Source organism: Rhincodon typus, chromosome 30 (assembly GCF_021869965.1).
Source record: "Rhincodon typus isolate 14 chromosome 30, sRhiTyp1.1, whole genome shotgun sequence".
Classification (NCBI taxonomy): Eukaryota; Metazoa; Chordata; class Chondrichthyes; order Orectolobiformes; family Rhincodontidae; genus Rhincodon; species Rhincodon typus.
Window position 1 is genome coordinate 1,390,282 of NC_063361.1, and position 24,063 is coordinate 1,414,344.

The 24,063-nt window shown below is 41.5% G+C and overlaps 2 protein-coding genes across 2 annotated transcripts in view; one reads left to right on the forward strand and one right to left on the reverse strand.

Annotated features, from left to right (window-relative positions):
• The window catches only part of strada (STE20 related adaptor alpha), a 90,679-nt gene extending 83,400 nt beyond the window's left edge, over positions 1 to 7,279 (reverse strand). The window contains exon 1 of the mRNA XM_048614689.1: positions 7,192 to 7,279. The gene's annotated coding sequence lies outside the window, so the exon portion shown is untranslated. The remainder of the gene's footprint in view (positions 1 to 7,191) is intronic.
• The window catches only part of ddx42 (DEAD (Asp-Glu-Ala-Asp) box helicase 42), a 262,098-nt gene that overhangs the window by 186,217 nt on the left and 51,818 nt on the right, over positions 1 to 24,063 (forward strand). The window lies entirely within an intron of this gene.

Genomic DNA, 24,063 nt, shown 5'->3' on the forward strand with positions numbered 1-24,063 from the left:
GTTGGATTTAGTAATGATCAGAAATTGAATTAAATAACAAATATTAAATTCTGCGGCTACAGGAGATGGTCAGACACTGGGTATTTTGTGGTGAGTAACTCATCTTCTGACTCTGCAATACCTATCCACCATCTACTAAGCTACATATTCCCTGTGCTTTGGTGAATTGTTGCAGTGCATCTTGGAGATGGCACAAATTGCTGCCACTGTACATTAGTAGTGCAAGGAGTGAATGCTTAAAACAATGATTTTGGTGCCAGTTCTCTTAGTGATGGTGGGTCCATATTGTTTCTCATTCAACTGGATGAGACATTTACACGTCCATTATGTTTTACTAACAAAAGGTCAAAAACAGGTCAGAGACGGAAACCCACACAGAAACATCATACCACAACTTCCCGTTTTACAAACAGGCCAAAACACAAATGCAATTTTAGTTGCTTGCATTAAACCAATGCTGGGGAAAGTTTATATACAGAAAAAAAAAGTTGCAATGAAGTCGTTTACTTCAAAAATATCTCTCCTCTGGCAAAGTTCTGACATTCCACGTTTCAAGGGTAGCAGGACACAGGAATCAGCATATCACCCTCTGAAAGTACTGCCTGTGTGAAGGAGACATAACTTCCTTGCTCAATATCAATCAAGGCTCCTCAGCACTGAAGTAAACTTGCTGCCGACAGTTCAAAGCAGTGATGGTATAGTCTGGTGTTCGATTTGAAGTCAATCCCTATTTCAGTTAGCCATTACATTTTTTTCATTGAAGTTGTGGCCCATCATGCAAGCACCATCAGGAAAAGAAACGCAAAAGATTAAGGGGCTCTTTTGGTGTAGTAATAGTGCCCCTACCTCAGACCTAAGAAGCCTGGGGTCAAGATTTACCTTCTCCAGATACATGAGAGGACATCACTAAAAAGGTTGATTAGAAAAACACAGAAAACTAGATATCAAAATTCAAAAACAATTTTATAGCAGAACTGCTTTGATGTTTCTTGGCAATTTGTCAAATGCTTTTGAGAAATAGTGTTTGCAAGGGGAGAAGTCAGAGACTGAAAGAATGTTAGAGAATACACCTGCTTTTGTACAATTTTAAGAGAAATTAGATTACGCATTTAGACAGAGGACACTTTCTATCTGCAGGATACCCCAAAGTAATCACAGCTGATGAATTATCGAGTTGTCATTGTTGTTCTGTAAGCAAATATGGATTGATGTACACGTATTTACAATCACACAAATGTTCTCCAACCTGGTATTTGCAGGTCCATTTCCTGTTGTTCACATTTGAAGTCCCATTTGCCCAGACTATCAGATTAGTAGATACAGTTTTAGCCTGCACCGGCATGTCCAGTGCAGGGATATGGTAAAGAGATTTAACAGCATGAGCACAATCATGCTACTGCACAAGGTGTCATCCTGGTTCAGAGTCCAAATCAAAGTACAAAATATGTGCCCACAGAGGTTTTTGCATATTTCGAAAACCAGTTGGTAAATATTCAGACTGGAAATGTTGAAATACAGTAGTGCCAAATCCAGTTGGGATTGTTGGGGCATAAGTAATAAAAGAGAGAGAAGATGATGTAGGAAAACCCCCACTTCAAGGATGGCACAGCCTAGCTTGCATGAGTAAAAGACAAAGCTGAAGGACTTGATGCCCAACTCATTTCACTCTGCACGATATCAAGAAATGCACAGGTTCCATCAATATTCATTGCTGTAATGTTGCAAACCAGTGGTTCAGACTTAGTTTAGCCAAGTTGTTCTAGTACAATTACAATGCTAACATCTTCCAACAGTGTAGAATATTGTGAAGGTACAATCTATCTATAAAAAGCTGGACAAATGCAAACGGCCAATGACCATTCTCAGTTTGCCTTCAAATAATAGAAAAGTGAAAATTATCAAAATACACAATCAAGCTGCAATTTCGTAGGAATGAGATAGTAGGAACTGCAGATGCTGGAGAATCTGAGATAACAAGGTGTAGAGCTGGATGAACACAGCAGGCCAGGCAGCAGAGGAGCAGGAAAGTTGACGTTTCGGGTCGGGAGCCTTGTTTTGCGTAACAATTCAAAAGGATTATGGCTGATCCTCTCAATGCCATGCACCTGTGCCCTTCCCATATCCCTTGACACCTTTAGTATTTACGAATCTATTTCGTTCATAAATATATGGCCTTTGCCACCTTGTGGTAGACAGTTCCACACAGATTTACCATTCAGTGAAGAAATTTCTTATCTCAGTACTGAATGACCTGCCCCATGTCCTGAGGGGATGAGCACCCACACTAGCAAAGGGAAACAACATTCCTCTATCCACTCTGTCCAGCCTTGTCTGAATTTTACGCTTCAATGAGATCCTCTCTCATTCTTCTAAAACCAGTGAATACAAGACCAGTAGACCTAATCTCTCCTTGTACAACCTGCATTGTTCCATAAAATGAACTCCCTCTTTGCAAGTATATCTTAGATAAAGAGTCCAAAATGACATACAATACTCCAAGTGTGGCCTCACCAAAGCTCTGTACAGCTACAGTACACCATCCTTGCTCTATCAAACAATCAAATCCTCTCACATTAAAAGCTAACATACCATACCATTTGCCTCCCTAGCTAGGCAGCACGATGCCTAGTATTGCTGCCTCACAGCACCAAAGGCCCAGAGGTCAATTCCACCCTCGGTCAACTGTCTCTGTTGAGTTTGCACAATGCCCCCTCCGTGTCGGTGTGGGTTTCCTCCTGGTGCTCCGGTTCCTCCCACGTCCAAAGATGTGCAGGTTAGGTAGATTGCCGATGTTAAATTGCCCATAGTGGGCAGGTGGATTAGCCATGGGAAATACAGAAGTAGAGTAGTGGGGGGGTGGGTCTGGGAGGGATGCTCTTTGGAGGGTCAGTGCAGACCCGATGGGCCGAATGGCCTGCCCCCATACTGTAGGGATTCTAACTGTTTGCTGCACCTGCCTGTTTGCTCACCAGTGAAATAACGGTTTGCCTTCTATTTTTCCTAGCAGAGAAGATAACTTCACACCGTTCATCACTACACTGAATCAACCATGTTTGCCCATGCACCAAACTGGTGTAATTTGCCTCGAGGCTTCTTTACCTTCTCCTCAGCCCTCACAATCCCACCTGGTTTTGCATCAATCGGCAAACATGGAAACATTGCATGTGATTCCTTCATCAGTGGAACTCAAGCATTGATCCCTGCAGCACCCATCCAGTAGCAGTCATCCATTGTGTTCAGAGCATGAGTTGCAAGGGGAACATTTTTCTGAAGTGAGTGGCACTCATGTGGACCATTTGCCTGTGGGTGGTGAATGAATGCCTAGTCAGTTGGAAACTGGACTGGCATCCGAAGAAAAGAAATATTCAGGGCAAGGGGATAGAGAGGAGGAAAAGGAACTAATTGAATTGTTGTACAGGAAGCCAAAATGGATTCAATGGACTGAACAGTCTCCTTTTATGCTATAATGAACCTGAAAAATGAATGAGATCTTCACCTCCATAAAGAGGATGTTTTGCTGTTTGGAGGTTGCTCACCCTAGGCCCAGCAAATCATTAATCATTAACATTTCAAAATTTGAAACGCTAATTAGGAAAGCAAAATAAAGATGCAAGTGATGTGATGCAGCTGCAGTTTCTGAAAGCTAGTGATCAACACCAATTGTATGGCAACTGCATCAACAGTAATTGTCCAGAGCTTGAGAAACACCACCTCAGAGTTGATGAGCTAGCGTCCAAACTTAAAACACTGCTATACATAGGGTTGTGGTGGTAGGAGACACTGAATCCCTACAATGTGGTAGCAGGTCGTTTGGCCCATCAAACCCATACTGACCATCAAATCCACAAATCATCCCACCCAGACCCACCCCACCCTGTAACCCGGCATTTCCCATGGTCAATCCTCTTAGCCTGCACATCCCTGGACACAATGGGCAATTTAGCATGGCTAATCCAACTAATCTGCACATCTTTGGACTGTGGCAGGAAACTGCAGCACCTGGAGCAAACACACAGACATGGAGAGAATGTGCAAACTCCAAGCAGAGGTTGGAATCAAACCTAGGTCCCTGGCACTGAGGCAGCATTGCTAATCACTGAGCCATCGTGCTGCCCTATATTTTGAAGAAAAAAAATGCATACAAAGTGCAGGGGGAGGAAGGAAAATAAGGTTGAGGGGCCTAATTCAGTATTGTATTCAGAGAGGCAGTCACATCCCTGGGGCTAAGTAATTCACATTTTTTCTAAGATTACGTGCAGAAGTGAGAGATCAGGTAGCAACGAATTAGCTACAACCCTTGCACATATCCACCCAAGTTCAAGCTTTTTGATACTGTGCTTACAAGAATCATAGAATCCCTACAGTGTGGAAGCAAGCCATTTGGCCCATTGAGTCCACATTGACCTCCTGAAAAGCATCCCACCCAGACCCACCCTATCACTGTAACCTTGCATTTCCCATGGCTAACCCACCTAACCTACACATTCGCAGCCAGCATGGGAAATTTAGCATGGCCAATCCAGCTAACCTGCACGTCACTGGACTGTGTGAGGAAACCACAGCATCCAGAGGAAATGCACACAGACACGGGGAGAACGTGCAAACACAGACAGTTCCGAGGGTGGAATCGAACAAAGGCCCTTGGTACAGTGAGGCAACAACGCTGACCAGAGTTGCTGTGCCACCCCAAGAGCCAGGGCTGAATGGAGGATAAGCAAAACTGACCACTGATATAGGAGCCATTGAATTGGAGAATAAAATGCAATGTTGTGGTCGCGGTAGAAGGCAGTACAGTTGGGGATCTCTCTTATTTTCTGCATCCCAGAACACAAGACCCCAACAGTACATTAACCCTGACACTGGGTAGGCAATGACACAGTCTTGGGGCTAGCGAGTGAGGAACATGGTATGGGAGGGAAGGAAGATGCAATTATTGTAGCCCAGAGTATCAATATGAAGGAGCAGGAGTAGGCTATTCAATCCATCGTTTTGTAACCACAAATCTGCTTTTCTCCCTACTTTTTTTTGTTCATTCACGGAATGAGGGCATTGCTGGCTAGGAGCATTTATTGGCCATCCCTAATAGCCCAGAGGGCAGCTGAGTCAACCACATTTCTGTGGGTCACGTCACACGTAAGCCAGACCAAGTAAGGATGGCAGTTTCCTTCCCTAAAGGACATTCGTGAATCAGATGGGTTTTTCTGACAATCGATGATGGATTTAGTGATCATTAGATTCTTGTTTCCAGGTATTTATTGAACAAAAATTCCACCATCTGCCATGGCAGGATTCGAACCCTGGTCCCCAGAACGTTGTCTGGGTCTCTGGATTAACAGAGATAATACCACTAGGCCATCGCCTCACTCCAATCTTCTACCCCTACTATTATCATGAATCTATCAACGTCTGCCTTAAAAATATACAAAAGATTCTGCGTCCACATTTTCAAAAGATTTCTAAAGAACCTGAAACCTCATTATTTTAAACGGGTGACCTCTGAGCTTTAAACAGTTAACCCCTCGTTCTTAATTCTCCAATAAGAGTGCACACCAGCTCTATACTTACTGAGCCAAGGTCCCTCAAAGTCTTACGTTTTAAATCAAGATCACCCCCTGCTCTTCAGAACTCCAGCAGAAACAAACCTAGCCTGTCCAACTTTTGCTTAAATGACAAACCACTCAATCCAGCTATTTGTCTGGTAAATCTCCAAATTGACTAGAAAGCATTTACATCCTTCTGTAAATAAAGTGACCAATACAGCACACAGAATGCTAGATATGCATTCACAATTTTTGTTGTTAAATCCTCTTGCAGTAAACAGTAACATTCTATAAGTTATCCTAATTAACTGCTGTACCTGCATTCTAAATTTTTTCAATTCATGTACTAGCAGACACCCAGATCGTTTTGCATCTCTGACCTCTGCAGTCTCTCACCATTTAGATGACTTGTCTTTTTTTTAAGCCTTCCCGCTAAAATAGACATTTTTCTCATTTTCCCCACATTATATTTCATCTGACCATTCACTTAATCTACCTATGTCATTTTGCAGTCTCCTTGTTATGTCACTTTCTTACTTATCCTTGCATAACACAGCAAATTTGGCAACCATACCTTCCATCCCTTCATCCTAGTCACTTCTATTAATTGTAAACAGTTGAAGTCCCAGCACCAGCCCACTAGTCGTTCCATATTGCCAAACGGAAAGAGACCCTGTGTTCTGCTTCCAGTTATCTAGTCAAAGTTCCAACCATGGCAATAAGCTAGCAATTACACCATGAGCTTTCATTTTCCACAATAACCTTTCATAATTTCCTTCTGGAAATTAAAGTACAGTTCTTTCATGGGCTCCCTTCCATCCACAGCACATTACTTCCTCAAACATAACCTCCCTTTCACAAAACCATCCTGACTCTGCCTGATTAACTTGAATTAATGTAAATGCTACATTGCAACTTTTTCATGACCATTTTTTGAAATATCTTCCCTCAGACAGAATTTACTGGGAGCACTGTTTTATTACATACTATCGATTCAGTCAGGGTTTTATAGTGCAATTGAATCTAGCTAATCAAGGGCAAACCAACTTTTCAAAATGCAGTAAGAAGTCCATACAAGGTTCATCAAACACTTGTTAATGAACACCTAGCAACAATTCATTGATTATTTAACACATTTGCTCTTTTTGGGGCGTCAGCATACACAACAGCTTGCACAGCTAACTACACTTCAAAAAAGGAAATGAATGGCAAAAATACATTTTTGAATTTCGTAAAACATGAAAACAGGCTACCTAGCCCTCCTTTGGCACCGCGCTCCAACAGCGCTGGCCCTCCCACAACGCTGATTTGAGTTGAGCTGAGCTGTGCTGTGTAAAGAGTTTTTGTCGTTTTCTGACAGTCAACCCGGGCCGCAAGTTTATGCTACAGAGTCAGACTGTTTGCTCAATATACCCCGCATACAAAAACCAAAAGAACTGCGGATGCTGGAAATCAGGAACAAAAACAAAGTTGCTGGAAAAGCTCAGCAGGTCTGGCAGCATCTGTGAAGGAGAAAACAGTTAACGTTTCGGGTCCGGCGACCCTTCCTCAGAACCGCATATACGCGGCTCTATCTCTGCAACCAGTCCAAATGCTCCGCGCACAGCTCTACGGGCCAGACCGAGACAGCTCAATCTGTCCCTGTACTCACCTCGATCCGCGAGCCCGCCACTGCCGTCTCTCTTTCCCTCACGGCAACCCGCCGCCTGCGGAAATTCCACCTTCTATCGCTATTCCTATTGGCATCGACTTCATGATTGACATGCACAGTGCCACAGACTCCTGTCTCTGATTGGATCATTAATCTGTCAATCACCACCCTTCGGCACATGCGCACATGAGGTCAGAGTTCACCGGCCGCGGCTTGGCCCTTGACATCACTAGACCACGGACCTGAACTCTTTTCCCATTTTGAAATTTTCTGTCAGTCAGAAATTATTTTTCCTTCATCTTTATTTTCTCCCGGTCTCATTTCGCGGTTTCAAGCGTCATTTCCGAAAACAAACGTAACCGAGGACCGCGTTACCCCTTGACCCAGTGACGTCAGGTAGTTTGATTAAAAAAAGTTTCGTAAGTGGCACTGTGCGATCTCCAAATACAGAATTTATAATTTCCTCTAAACTGCCCGGCAATTTCTGAGAGAAGCGAATGGAAAATAATCAGTTTTTTAAAAAAGTGAGATGTGTGAATTAGTTGGGGGGGAAGGCGAGGGGTGCGCATGCGCGGGGGCAGAGGCTCGGTGGTGGCGACGACGTTCGAGATTTTCTCCATTTCCTTGGGCCGGGTGGCGCCTGCAGCCGAGGGCAGACAAAGGGTCGGGCTGTCACAAGGTGTGTAACTGCCAAGTGCTCGTCCTCCCTAGAGTAGGCTCCTGGGGCCTCGATTTGGACCCTCCGCTCAATCTGGGGCCTTCTCCACCGCCCGGGCGGTGTTTACAATACTGCGAAAACGAGCAATTAAATCTAAGCAGTACATCTGCACCATTTACCTGTCCTGCTTAAATACCGGACACCGGCAGGTACCTAGAGCTGGCCAAGCGAGTTAATATTACAATCGTAACAGGCCTAACAAGGGGGAATCCGCGAAAGAATATGCGTTACTTTGGATTGGAGACTTCTTCGAACGCATTACTCAGAAAGAAAGTAGGAGCAAGTAAAAGCCATTCAGTTCTTCGAGTGTGATCCGCCATTCAAATGATCATGGCTGATCATCAACTCAGTAGCCCCTTCTCGCTTTCTCCCCATAACCTCCAATCCGTTTAGCCCTAAGAATTATATCGAACTCCTTGAAGAGATTGTGTTTTTCCCTTAATTATTTTCTGTGGCAGAGAATTCCATAAGTTCACCACTTGGCCGGGGGGTGGCGGGGTGGCATTTCTCTTCAGTCTTAGGGCTGGCCTCTCGTTCTGGACTTCCCAGTCAACAGAACACCCTGCATTTGTTCCATCTAATCCTCTTAAACTTTTATAGAACTCCATGAGATCTCTTCACATTCTCAATCTCCAGTGAATATGGCCCTACCTGCCTCTCTTCATGCATCTGTATCCCAGGAATCAATCTGGTAAACCTTTCTTGTGCTCGTTCCTAAGACAGAACATCTTGCCTCAGATAATCAAATGAAAACTACACACAATACCTCAATTACGGCCTTAAAATGCAACAGGACAGCCCTGCTTTTGTAGTCAAATTGTCTTGCTATGAAAGCCAACCTTTGCCTTCTTCACTGCCAACTGCACCTGCATGCATACTTTCAGCAATTAGCGTGCAATGTCTCCAAGTCTCATTGCACTTCTCCCCTTTCCCAAATTATTACCATTCTGATAATCATCCTCCTTGTTTTTGCTACCAAAGTGGATAACCTCACATTTATCCATATTATAATTTATCTGCCATACATTGCCCCACTCTCTCAAACTATCCAAATCAAATTGTAGCATCTCCCATCCTCCTGGCAATTCACCCAGTTTTGTATAATCTACAAACTTCCCTTATCTAAACCATTAATCTATATTATGAACAGCTGGGATGCAAGCACTGATCCCTGTTGTACCCCATTGGTCAATAGGTTTCTCTCATAAAATGACCCGTTCATTCCTATTTTGTTTCCTGTCTGCCAATCAGTTCAATATCTATGACAGTGCACTACTCCCAATCCCATGCTGCTTCGTTTTACATGGTAATCTCTTATATTGGACCTTATCAAACACTGCCTCATCCACTGGCTCTCCTCAACAACTCTACTAGTAAAATCCTTGAAAAATTCCAGTAGATTTGTCAAGCATGATTTCCCATTAATAAATCCATGCTGGCATTATCCAATCATGCCACTTTTTTTCCAAGTACTGTACTATTAAATATTTGTTACAATAAAGACACAAGCATTTTCCCTGCTCCCAATGTCAGGCAAACTGGTCAATAATTCCCTCTTTTCCCTGAAAGGCTTTGATCTAAAATGTTAATGATTCTTCTCAGGTGTTGTCTGTTTGCTAGGTACCTTGTTAGCAGACTGGCAGAGGTGTAATTTGACTTCAAAATATTTTACTAGCCATATTAAAAATATTTGTGTGGTGGCCAAGGGACTATCTCAAAGTTGAAATCTGTTTGAACTGTTTCTGCATTGTGAATTATAGGTCTGGTTGAGAGTGCTGTTCTTTTTTTGAAGCTTTCCCTGCTACAGCTGTATTACGAAAGCAGAGTATTTAAGGGTCCAGATATTATGATAGCAAATAGGGAGGGTCTTGGATGAGTCTATCTTTCTTGATGACAACTGCTCTTGAAGAATTTTGACAGGAGTAGAGAGTGTCCTGAGAATTGTCCCTTTCGTCAGTATTACTGTTGAATGCATTCATTGAAAATGCCCGCAATCCTGCAACTGGTCGGCACAGTGGCTGAATGGTGAGCACTCCTGCCTCACAGCGCCACGGACCCAGGTTCAATTCACCCTTGGGCAACTGTCTATGCAAAGTTTGTAAGTTCTTCCCTTGTCTGCATGGGTTTCCTCCGAGTGCTCCAGTTTCCTACCACAATCCAAAGATGTGTAGGTAGCTGGATTGGCAATGGTAAATTGCCCACAGTGTCCAAGGATGTGTAGGTTGGGTGGATTAGTCATGGGAAATGCAGGGCTATGGGGATTGGGATGGGGGTGGAGGTTTGGGTGGGATGTTCTTCAGAGGGTCAGTGTGGACTAAGTAAGCCAAATGGCCTGCTTCCACGCTGGAAGGAATCTATGAAATGCAGGGCAAATGGCTACTGAGATAATTTCAGTATGTAGTTTTCTGTATGGATAGTAAAGTAAAGGCTTTTTGAGCCTTTTCTGCCATTCAAATAAGATTATGGGTGATCTAACTGTGGTTTCAAATCCACATTCCAGTCTGCCCCCAATTTTAACTGTCATCTGGGACTGAACTTGCTAATAATATGACTGCCAAGGACCTATATAGATATGTGATGTTTGTCAATACCAATGTGTTGAAGTGAACTGTCAACATAAACCATCTTGTTAGATTTCCAGGGAGTACTATTAGTTATGGAGAACTAAAACTGGTAAATTAGATGGTGTTCCATCTAATCTAACCCTTTAAAAACAAAGAGGTAGAAGTGTTACCTTACAAGTTGGGAACAAAAGTAGGATTTCAGCTTGTTGAATCTGCTTCATGATTCAGTGACATATCTGATCTGGTAATCCTCAACTCCATTTCCTTGCTTTTTCCCAATAACCCTTGATTTCTGTACTGCTTAAAAATCTGTCTTTCTGAACCTTGAATGTACTTAATGTCACAGCTTTTACAGCTCTCTGTGATAAAGAATTCCATAGATCACAATCCTCTGAGAGAAGAAATTCCTTCTTATTTCAGTCTTAAATGTGCAACCCTTTATTCTGAGATTATGTCCTCTGGTCGTAGACTCTTTCACAATGGAATCAACCTTTCTGCGTGTAACCTGTTGAGTCCCTTAAGAATCTTGTACAGTTCAATAAGGTCACCTCTTATTCTTCTGTATTCCAACGAGTGTGTCCCAATCTACTCAACTTGTCCTCATAATATTAGCCCTCCTTACCTGGTGTGAAACTAGTGAACTGTCTGTGGACTGCCCCCAATGCTGGTATATTCTCCTTTAGATCAGGAGCTGTGGTCTGACTAGTGCCTTGTATAGTTTTAGCAAAACTTCCCTATTTTAATGCTCCGCTCCTTTTAAATGAAAGGCCAACATTTCATCTGCCTTCCCTATCACCTGCTGAAGTTGAATGCTAGCTTTTTCTGATTCATGGCTGAGGACTCCCAAATTCCTCTGTTCAGTACCTTCCTTCGGTCTTGCTCTGTTTGAATGATATGCACCTGCTCTATTCTTGTTGCTAAAGTGCATAACTTTGTATTTTCCCTCATTATATTCCATTTGCCATGTGTTTGCCCGCTTGCCTAAAGTACATTTTATCTCTATGTGGACTCTGTGTCATCCTAGCCAATTGCTTTCCCACCTATTTTTGTGTCATTCACAAACTTGACTACAATATATTCACTTACTCATTCAAGACCTTGGTAAATATTGTAAAGAACTGAGGCCCCCGCCTGATCCCTGTGTCATGCTACTAGTTACAGGTTGGCATCCAGAAAATGCCTGCCTTATCCCAGGTCTGTATTTTATTAGCTGATCCTCTATCCATCCGTTCTCTATGACAATGCCTTTACCAGCCGGAAATCACTTGCCAACCAATCAGGATTCTGCTCCCACAATATAAATGTTGATTTCTGCCCTTAAATGGGTGTTCTTGTGAGTTGGTCCGATGAATCTTTAATAAAACATCTTTTTACAATCTTGAGTATTATTGAAATTAGTTGAGAAACTCGTGCTGATCCCTGTACACTTCTTATTATGTCTTCTTAGCCCAAAATGGGACATCTATTTATACAGTTTCCTGCTAGCTCAACAGTCCTCTATCCGTGCATTATTATCATTTTCCCTACACCCTGAGCTCTTCTTGTTAATAACGTTTGACATGGCGCCTTGTCAAATGCTTTATGGAAATCCATGTCCTCCAGGTTTCCTAGGATCTGTTTTATCCACTTTGCTTGTTACTTCCTTTGGTGCTGTCTCTATGCCATTTCTGTGGGTGCACCATACTGTCACGTTGGTACTTATTCATTTTCTTTTAACTGATACAATGAGGAGCTGTCAAAACGATTTCACTGCATTAGTTCTTAAACTGTAGTAGTGCTCTGTAATTCAAAACAGATCATAACGCAAAAATAGATTCAGAGATAGTAGGAACTGCCAATGCTGGAGAATCTGAGATAACAAGGTGTAGAGCTGGATGAACACAGCAGGCCGAGCGGTATCAGAGGAGCGGGAAAGCTGACGTTTCAGGCCTGGACCTGATGCTGCTTGGCCTGCTGTGTTCATCCAGCTCTACGCCTTGTTATCTTATAACACAAAAATATCCCCTTTTTAGTCTGGAAGTGATATAACCTAAACTCAATTAAGACTTTCATTCAAAACCAATTACATGGGAATGAAGGGAGAGCTGACAAACAGTGATAAACAAAAGGGAGAACAATTTAAAATGTTAAACAAAAATATATTCTATTTTAAAAGCAAAAAGACTGATAAAGAAAACCCAGGGTGGTTAAAGCTATTAGATTAAAAGAAGAAGCTTTATAATGTGGAAAAAAATAGTGGTAAAACAAAAGAGAGTTTTGTAGAAATCAGCAAAAAGCCACCAGAAATTTGATAAAAAGGGAATAGAATATGAATATATCCAAGGATATAACAGGTCTTTTAAAAAAATAGGAGGGCACAGGAAAATATTTGTCCCTTAGAAACAGCCAGAATAAATTATCATGGGGAATGTGTAGGTGGCAGAAACACTGAACAAATATTTTTCATCTCTATTCACGTAGGAGATGCAAGTTACGTACCAGAAATAGAGAATAAGCAAGTGCTCAAAAGCATAAGAAACTTAAGGTAATTGACATCAGCTGAAAAGAAAACATTGTATAAACACAAAGGGCTAAAATTCCCGAGAGTGTGATGGCCCACAGCCTTGAAAAGGAGTAGCTGTGGGGATATTGAATTTGGTGATTGTAATTGCCCAGAATTCCTTAGATTATCGAATGATCCCTGTGGATTGAAAGTTACGACATTTTTCCCTGCTGATTAGGAAGGAACAGACAAAACAGGAAATTTAGTTCCAGTTAGGCTGACATCAGTCCTCCAGAAAATGCTTGAATCTCTTATGGAAATCTTAACGGTGTGCTTAGAAAATTATTGTATGGTTAGAACTGGTCAAAATGGTTTTACAGAAAGGAAATCATATTTGATAAATTTGAGTTTTTTGGTAATGCTAGCTGGTAGAATAGATGTAAGTGTGCCAGGAGATGTATATTTGGATTTCCAAAAGGCATTCACCTGAGCTGCAGACCTGAGGGTGGCATGGTGGCTCAGTGGTTAGCACTGCTGCCTCACAGTGCCAGTGAGCTGGGTTCAATTCCACCCTTGGGCGACTGTCTGTGTGGAGTTTGCACTTTCTCCCCATGTCTGCGTGAGTTTCCTCCGGGTACTCCGGTTTTCTCCCACAGTCCAAAGATGTGCAGGTTAGGTGGATTGGCCATGCTAAATTGCCTGTAGTGGTCAGGGATGTGTAGCTGAGGTGGGTTATAAGGTGATGGGTCTGGGTGGGATGCTTCAAGGGTCGGTGTGGACTTGTTGAGCCGAAGGGCCTGTTTCCACACTGTCGGGATTTTATGATAAGTGCTCATGGATATGGATGCAATATATTTGCATGGAAGAATGATTGGACAGGAAATAGAGAGTAGAATTTAATTTTCAAGTTTGCAGTCTGTGACTAGTGGAGTTCCCAAAGTTTGGGAACTTGGCTATTTACAATGTATATTAATTGGACAAAGAAATCAAGGGTAATCTGTTAAGTGTTCTGAGAATACAAAACGTCAATACAATACTAGTTGCAAACGTAAACTGTGAGAATTCCACAAAGAGGATGCAGAGAAAAATAAATAGTTGAAGTGATGGCCTGCAATGTAGCCAATCATATATAATGTGGGGAATTATAAAATTGATGTAGAGACATGGGAAAAGGTCAGGACACCATTCATTACAGGATGGCAATGTATTTTGATCTGAAACATTAACACTTCCTCTCCACGCTGCATGACATGCTGAATATTTCCACCATTTTTGGATTTTACTTCTAGAGTATCATGCTGTTTTGGTAATCATTTTTAAAGAAGAATATACTTGTTAGAAGAATATATTTGTTTCAAGTACAGAGAAAGTTCACTAGATTGGTTTGCTGGGACAAGAGAGTGGTCTTGTGATGGGAGGCTGAGAAAATTTGGCTGATACTGTGAAGTTTAGAATAATGAGAGGGTATCTCATTGAAAAATACAAAACAAGTACAAATCATAAAAGAAAAAAGAATGAGAGGGAATGAGGATAGATTTGAACTTCAATGTTTTAACAAAGATCTGTCGCTGTGTTGTGCTTGGAGTTGTTGGTTGGCTCGCCGAGCTGACTGGCTTTTGTGCAAACATTTCAACTCCCTTCTAGGTAACATCTTCAGTGCTGTCTAGCCTCTTTTGAAGGGTTGTTGTTCTGTCCTGCTCCGAATTTATCTGGTCCAGTCTATCATGGTTGGAAGTCTTGCTTCTGGTTTTGTGCCGTATTGGTGTGTAGATGGGGTCTATTTCAACATGTCGTGTTTATCGCACCGGTGGTTGAAAACCAGGCCTCCAGAAATTCTCATGCTTGTCTTTGTTTAGCTTTGTCCTAGTACTGTAACTTTGTCTCAGTTAAACTGATGTTCTTCTATGTCGAATTCATTTTGGAAGGACAAATTTGAAAGCAGAAAACAGGGTTAACGGAAAGATTCTTGGCAGTGTGGAGGAGCAGAGGGATCTTGGGGTTCATGTCCACAGTTCCCTGAAAGCTGCAATTCAGGTGGATAGAGTTGTTAAGAAGGCGTATAGTGTGTTAGCTTTCATTAATAGAGGGATTGAGTTCAAGAGCCGTGAAGTTATGCTGCAGCTATACAAAAGCCTGGTTTGGCCACATCTGGAGTATCATGTCCAGTTCTGGTCGCCTCATTACAAGAAAGTTGTGGAAGCGTTGGAAAAGGTGCAGAGGAGATTTCCCAGAATGTTGCCTGAAATGGAGGGAAGGTCTTACGAGGAAAGATTGAGAGAGCTAGGGCTTTTCTCTTTAGAACGACGAAGGATGAGAGGTGACTTGATAGAGGTGTACAAAATGATCAGAGGTATAGATAGAGTCGACAGCCAGAGACATTTTCCTAGGGTGGAGGTAGCTATTACGAGGTGACATAGTTTTAAAGTGAGTGGAGGTAGATATAGGGGAGACGTCAGAGGTGGGTTCTTTACTCAGAGAGTGGTGGGGCATGGAACGGGTAGTGGAGTCGACCTCATTAGGGGCATTTAAGCGGCTATTAGATAGGCATATGGATGATAGTATAAGGTCGGGGTGGAGTTTAGGTAGACCTTAGATTTAGGATAAAAGTTCAGCACAACATCATGGGCCGAAGGGCCTGTACTGTGCTGTACTGTTCTATGTTCTATGTATTGAAATGAGGGAGAGTTGGTTGTGCTGTTCTGCTGCAAGTTGGTGTTCGTGTATCCTGATGGAGAATTTCCTGCCCATCTATGTAGTGTTTCTCGCAGTTGCTGCATGATACTTTGTATATTACATTTGTCCTGCTCATTGTGGGTGTGGGGTCTTTCGTTTTGGAGAGTAACTGGCAAAGTGTGGCTGTTGGTTTGTGTGCTATCCTTATTCCAAGAGGTTGTAGGAGTCTTGTAGTCCGTTCTGATGTGTTTCTAATATAAGATAGGGTGGCCAGTGTGTTGGAGCGTACAGTGTCTTCTTGGTGTTGTTTATTTGCCAGGAATCAACGTACGAAGCTATTGGATACCCATTGTTCGTAAAGACTTTGTATAGGTGTTCCTCTTCACTTTTGCACAGCTCCGGGTGTTGGCATTGTGTTATCGCTCATTTAAACAGAGTCTTGACACAGCTCCTTTTGTGAACATTTTGGTGGTTACTTTGTTATTCAGGATTTGATCTGTGTATGTAGACTTTCTGTATACGCTGGTAAGAAATTCATCGTTGTTTGTTTGTTCCACCATTACACCTAGAAACGGGAGTTGATTGTTGTTCTCTTCTTCCCTGGTGAACTTGATTTCGGTGAATATGCTGTTAATAACGTGGTGTGTTTCTTCTAACTTTGGGCTATCTTGGGTCTCCTAGCGGAAGCTGGTATGCAAAGACTTGAATGCACAGCCCTCCCCAGATTCAGCCTAAAGAATGGGTTAGATAAGTGGATGATATTTTCGTGATCATTAAACAAGGAAAGTTAGAAGAAACACACCACCTTATTAACAGCATACTCACCAGGATCAAGTTCACCAGGGAAGAAGAGAACAACAATCAACTCCCATTTCTACGCATAGTGGTGGAACAAATGAAAAATGGTGAATTTCTTACCAGCGTATACTGCACATACATACCAAATCCTGAATTACAACAGTAACCACCACAATGTCCACTAACAGAGCTGTGTCAAGACTCTGTTTAAACGGGCAATAACACACTGCAACACCCTGGAGCTGCGCAAAAACGAAGAGGAACACCTATACAAAGTCTATACGAACAATGGGTATCCCAACAACATTGTACGCCGAGGCCTGGCAAATAAATAACGCCAAGAATACACTATTGACTGGCCACCCTACCCTATATTAGAAACACATCAGAACTGACTACAAGACTCCTAAGATCTCTTGGAATAAGGATAGCACACAAACCAACAGCCACACTTCGCCAATTACTGTCAAAAACGAAAGAGCCAACACTCACAATGAGCTGGACAAATGTGATATACAAAATACCATGCAATAACTGTGAGAAACACTACATAGGATAGATGGGCACCAACACGCAGCAAAATGGCACGACCAACTCTCCCTCGTTTCAATACACTGCGACAAAGAAGGACAGCAAGATAAACACAAGCATTAGAATTCCTGGAGGCTTGGTTTTCAACCACCGGTGCGATTAACAAACATGTTGAAATAGACCCCATCTACTTACCACTGCGGTACAAAACTGGAAACAAGACTGCCCACCATGACAGACTGGATCATGTAAATTCAGAGCGGGATAGAACAACAGCACTTCAACGGAGGCTAGACAGCACTTGAAGATGTTACCTAGAAGAGAGGTGAAACGTTTGCATGAAAACCAGTCAGCTCGGCGAACCAAACAACATCTCTATAGATTTGAAGTGAACTACAAATGAAGCAAGGATGAGGTAAGAAAAATCTTTCACACTGCATGGTTAGGGTGTGGAATGCATTGGCTGGAAATGTGAAGGGAAGTTGAATTGAGGCATTCAGGAGGACCCATTTTTGGGTAAAAATGACGTGAGGATATGAAGAAAAGACAGATAATTGATGTTAGGTCGTAGAACTAGTGCAGGCGTGATAGGTTGAATGATCTTCTCTGCTTTAACAATTTGACAAGATTCTGAAGGCCTTAGGATGAGGTGTTGTTTGATCTGGCAGGGGAATATAGTACATTGGACATGGTTGTGGATAAGTGGCCAATTATTTCGTACCGAGTTAGGAATTTTTTTCCACTGAAAGTGTTGTGATATCTTTTGAATTCTGCACCCTAGGGTTCTGTGAATGCTCCAGTCTTGCATGTACAGGTATTCAAGGCTATGATAAACAGTTTTTTGGTGTCTTAGGGAATCAAGGAATATCAGGACCAGGTGGTAAAGTGAAGTTAAGGCTGATGAAGAACCACAATTACTGAATGTCAGAACAGGCTTGAAAGACCTTACTGTCTACAATTGCTCCTATTTATGTTCTTATAACTTCTGTAAATTTCTTTTGATATTTCCTTTCTGTTACTCTAACCCTTTGTCTTTCATGTGTAGTATGCTGCGCATACAAGGGCTGTTAATAATTTTATAAAACATATTGTCAGTATAACTGTTTAAATATTTGATATTTATTTCATTGCCAGCTGTCCTGTTAATAAGCCGTCTTCCTTAGAACTGTGTGCCCAGTTGATGATTGTCAAATATTTCACTGACTGTTAACATGACCATATTGAATAGTTTTCTCATAGATATACAATGTACTGGAGATATTACTCCTGATGTTCTGTATTTTCTCTGGGGTGACATTTTCATTATTCATTTTCCTTTTTAAGCCAAAAGGTTTGTTGTTGTGCTAGCAGAGAAAATCTTATCCTGTATGTACTTGTTCATGAACTGAAATATTCAGTTGGAGATGTTTTGGGGAGATTCACTGACACTTGATTTATGGTTATGCAGCTAAACAATGAATTGGAATAAAGGAGGTGGTGGAGCAAAGAGGGGATTTGGTTTTGGCGGCTTTGCCATTACACCTGGGAAGAAAGAAGAACCAAAGCTGCCAAAGGCAGCACACTCAGTATTTGGTGTGCTGGGCCCGTCGGCAGGCTACGGAAAAACACAGCCTGCCCAAACACCCTGTTTCTATAAAGTGGGCTCTAAACGGCCAAACTTCGATGAAGAAAATGCGTGAGTATTTTTTTGTTAATTGTTTGCAGATTATGAAAACTAATCAGAGGGTAAAATAGAAAGAAAGTCACCTTACTATCTGTACAAACATAAGGAAGCTAGTCAGGCCTTGACAGCTGTTGCCTTCGATTTAAACAATGGCTGATCCATATCTTAACTCCATTTCCTCGCATTGGTCCTGTACCTCTTAAGGTTTTCATAAGCAAATTTATTACCAATTTTTTCTTTCAAAATTTCCAATCGAAGTCTGACTTTTATGTTGTTTTCTTTCTTTCTTCTGTTGTGAAATTCTTGTGAAAAAGCCTAGCAAGCCACTCATTTGTAGAAAACAATACAGATACCAGGTGGCCTACAACAGTTGAAGTAGGTGGCTCATCATCACCTTCTAAGGGCCTTCCAGAGATGCCACATCAAATGAAAGAATTTTTAAAAAACACTTATTGAGGACTCAAAAAATGCAAAATATTGCAGATGTTGGGAACCTGAAGCAACAATAACAAAAACAGAACTGAAAAGTATCTTTGGATTCAAAATGTTAACGCTGTTTGATTTTGTGTTGTTTGCAAGCCCAATGTCTTTTGTAAATTATAATTGAGCAAATAAAAACTTCAAGTCTCCTTAGTCTGAGCTCAAAACATGGACAATAGTCATTTGATGGGAAATGTAGGAAAGATGGTGGTAATGTCACTGAGCTGGTAATCCAGTAGCCCAGACTAGTGTTTTGAAGACATGTAATTTAAATGACCGTTGTAGGAATTTAAATTCAATTAATTAAAGCTGGAATTGAAAGCTGGTCTCAGCATAGATGAACATGAAACTATCATCAGGTGTCATCTGGTTCACCTGTGTCTTTTAGAGAAGGAAATTACCTTGTCCATCCTATATGTAACTTGAGATCCACAACAACGTGGTTGCTTCTTAGTGAAAAAGAACAAAGCACTCATTTGTAGAAAACAGTACAGATACCAGGTAGACTACTGCAATTCAAGAAGTCGGCTCACCATCACTTTCTCAAGGGCCTTGCCACAGATACCACATCCCATGAAAGAATAAGAAAAAAATTTATTGAGGCAATTAAGGACTCAAAATGCAAAATACTGCAGATGCTCGAAATCTAAGTAAAAACCAAAAATGCTGAGAAGTGTCCTTGGACATGAAACGTTAACCCTGTTTCATGCTTCACAGATGCTACCAGAACTGTTGAATTTTTCCAGCATTTTCTGTTTTTATGTGGAATTGAGGAGGCTGGCTAACAAAATTGATGTTCATTGAATAGGAGTATCAGTGTTCAGTTAGATAAAAAATATCATCATAGTTAATAGTTATTTTACAGAATGAAGGATGGTAGACTGAAGTTCCTCAATGTCTTGGATCCTGTGATGAAAATTTCAAAATTTGCTGCTGATTGAGGACTTGAAAGCAGTGAGAATGATACAAGTAGCCTGCAACAGGATATACATTAAGACAAATAAATTTTAATGAAGACAAGTGTGAGGTGATACATTTTTGGCAGAAGAGATCGGAAAGTGCAATGGAGACTGAATGTCACTATTTTTAAGGGTTGAATTTTACACTTTGGCCCTGCTGGCAGGTTTGAAAGTGGGGACAGACATAAAGTGCAGCTTGTGGCCTTCTTGCACGTTTGTGTCTGTAGGAGTTGGACAGCAGAATTCCCCATATTAACTTTGGTGTCCAGTTCCAGTGATGATCTTCATGGGGAACTGCCTGTACTTTCACCAGTGGACACTTCTCCCACTGGGTGCTGCTAGAACAAGAGCGGTCAGAGATCCAGTTTGGATGGCACTCCCCCAAGCAAACTTCCTTTCCCTGAAGGGTGGAAATCCTGGCTGCAGCCAACAGCCAACTGATCATTAAACAAAAGCAGACCATTTTTCCCCTGCATGGTCTCCTTTCTGATTTTTTAACTGGAAGGGTAGGGGCCATGTCACACTGTGAGATCCAGCCCCAAGAATGTGCAGCAACGGAATGGGGGTACATTGACATTGGAATGTGACAGCACATTGAGAGTAATTAGCAGAGCATCTTAGGCACCATAAATAGGCATCAAGTAGAAAAGCCTAGAAGTTACACTAAATGTTTATCAAACCCTGTCTTGGTAATTGGATCTGTTACTGATCACCACACTTTAGGCAAATTATGAGGGTTTTTGACAGTATTTAGAATAGATTTCCCAGAATGGTATCAGGGAATGGGTATTTTAGTCACAAGCTAAATTTGGAAAAGCTAGGGCTGTTCTCTTTGGATCAGAGCAGATTTGAAGAAGTGTCCAAGTTTCTGACAGATTTAGATTGAGGAGATGGCATAATGAGAAGGTAATAATCCAGAGGCCCAGGCTAATGTTTTGGAATCGGGGTTTAAATCCCACCACTGCAGCCGGTGCAATCTGAAATTAACCAATAAAATCTGAAATTGAAAGATAGTAATGGTGACTGAAATGACTGCCATCTGCTCACTAATATCCTTTAAGTAAGAGGATGTGCCATTCTTACCTGGTCTGGCCTACATGTCACTCCGGCATCATTCATTTATTTCCTGGATGAAATTTATTTATTATGGGAAAATATTAGACTGCAATTAATTCCATTATTCCCCAGCTTAAGATAACAAATCAGTGCAGTTTGGTGTGTTATTACGATTTCCTCTGTTTCATTGTGGTTTGAAAGATGTTAAAAGTTTTACCAGGAATAATTGCTTTCAAAAAAACAGCTTGAATGGAACAAAATTCTATTGATCCTTTACCCAAATCTTTTTGATCCAGATGCTGTAATTTGTGCTGCCTCTATCTCTGCAGAAAACTTCACATTATTGAGCTGGATTTTCTAGGTACTTTGAAGATGATGACGAAGATGACAGTTCAGCAAATGTCGACTTGCCTTACATCCCTGCGGAAAATTCTCCAACCAGACAACAGTTTGCTTCTAAAGCTGATGACTCTGAAGACAGTGAGGAAGATCCTTTGGATGCATACATGGCTGAAGTGGAGGTGGTCTTTATATTGTTTTTCATTTTATTTTGTGCTAATATTTAGCTTTTGTACTCAATACTCCACTGTCTGATGATCAAGATCCCACATCCTTTGCTAATTAGTCTCAATGTGTTCTGATGAAAAAATCTGTGCACATAAATTCTCAGGTTGTCTATTCCTGCACACACTTTCATATGGTGACATTAACTCTATTGAGTCTCATTATATGTTCTGCAAAACTAAGGTATAACAAGCTCCACACTTCTCTCTATTAAATTTCATCTGCTGTTTGTCTGTTTGTTCGACTAGCCTATATGTGTCCTACTGTAGTTGATTAACATAGTCTTGTTTGCCATATTTCCAAATTTGGCATCATCCAAATAAATATATGCAAATGAACATTGGCCTAGCATTCACTATTAGGAGGACCACCGTCTGCCTTCCTCCAGTCTAGAAACATAACAGTTTAGTTGATTCACTTTCCTCTGCTTTATGCCATTGTTTTTTAATCTGAGTTGAAACTGGTCATCCTATTCCATGAGTCTGTTTGTTAACCAGCCTTTTATGCTTATGACAAATGCTACCTTAAAATCCATGAAGACAACGTCCTTTGTGTTTCCTTCATCAGTCTTCCCTATTAGTTCTTTAAAAAATTCATTTCGATTAATCGGAGTCAAAGATTAGTTCAGTGGACGTTCACTAGATTGATTTTAGAGATGAGTTTTTTTTGTCTTAATGAAGACAGATTGTGCAGTGTAGGCCTATACTGTCTGGAGTTTAGTAGAATGAGACAAGATCTAATTGACTTCTACAATTAAAAGTAGGGCCTTGGCTACTGTTGTAGAACAAAGAGACCTAGGGGTTCTTTGAAGTTTGCATCACGTAGGTATGGTGGTTAAGAACGCATTTAGCACGCTTGCCTTCGTTGCTCAGATCTTTGATTAAAGGAGTTGGGACGTCATGTTGAGGTTGTGCGGGATGTTGGTGAAGCCTGTTCTGGAGTAATGTGTCCAGTTCTGGTCACCCTGTTATAGGAAGGATATTATTAAGTTAGAGGAGGTTCAGAAAAGATTTACAAGGATGTTGCCGGGAATGTAGAGTTTGAGTAATAAGGAGAGGCTTTATAGGCCGGGACTTTTTGCACTGGAGCGTAGGATGTTGAGGGGTGACCTTTATAGAGGCATATAGATTTAGTGAATATCAGGTTCCTTTTTCCTATGGTGGGGATTTCAAGACGAGGGGTCATTTTTTTAAGGTGAGAGGCGAAACATTTAAAAAAGACGTGAAGGGCAATGTTTACAGAATCATGAGAGGTATAGACGAGGTGGATAGCAAGAAGCTTTTTCCCAGAGTGGGGGACTCAATTACTAGGGGGTCACGATTTCAAGGTGAGAGGGGAAAAGTTTAAGGGAGATATGCGTGGAAAGTTCTTAACGCAGAGGGTGTTGGGTGCCTGGAACACGTTGCCAGCGGAGGTGGTAGAGGCGGGCACGATAGCGTCATTTAAGATGTGTCTAGACAGATACATGAATGGGCAGGGAGCAGAGGGATACAGATAATTGGAAAAAGGCGACAGGTTTAGATAGAGGATCTGGATCGGTGCAGGCTTGGAGGGCCGAAGGGCCTGTTCCTGTGCTGTAATTTTCTTTGTTCTTTGTTTTTACACGGGAGAGTGTTTCATGTGTGGAATGAACTATCGGAGGAAGTGTTGAATGCAGGTACAGTCACAACATTTAAAAGACGTTTGGATAAGTACATAAATAAGAAATTGTAGAGATATGGGCCAAACGCAGGCAGGTAGAACTAGCTTAGTTTGAGATTATGGTGGGCATGGACTGGTTGGACTGAAAGCTCTGTTTCTGTGCTGTATGACTCCATGACTCTAAGGTGCTAAAGGGGATTGATAAAGTAGATGAAGGATAGATGTTTCTTTGAGGGATAATCTAGAATAAGACATCATAGTTTTAGGATAAGGGTAGCAGAATTTAACAGATGATGAGAAGTTATTTCTCCCAAAGTAGTGGAATTCACTACCCCGCTGTGTCTGCATGTTGGGACCTTGAGTAAATAGGCAGATTTTTAATTTGTAATGGGTTGTAGGATTTTGGAGAACAGACAAGGAAAGTGGAGTTGAGGCCAAGATGAGATAACCATGATTATATCAAATGGCAGAGGAGGCTTGAGGGGTTGAATTGCATACTACTTCTAGTTCTTGTGTAGTTAAGCATACGTTGCTTTTTACAAATGTGTGCAAGCTATTCTTTCTTAACTCAAACTTCTCTAAGTGCCTGAGATAACAAGGTGTAGAGCTGGATGAACACAGCAGGCCAAGCAGCAACAGAGGAGTTGGAAAGCTGATGTTTCGGGCCTAGACCCTTCTGCAAAAATTTTTGAAGAAGGGTCTAGGCCTGAAACGTCAGCTTTGCTTTCCTGCTCCTCTGATGC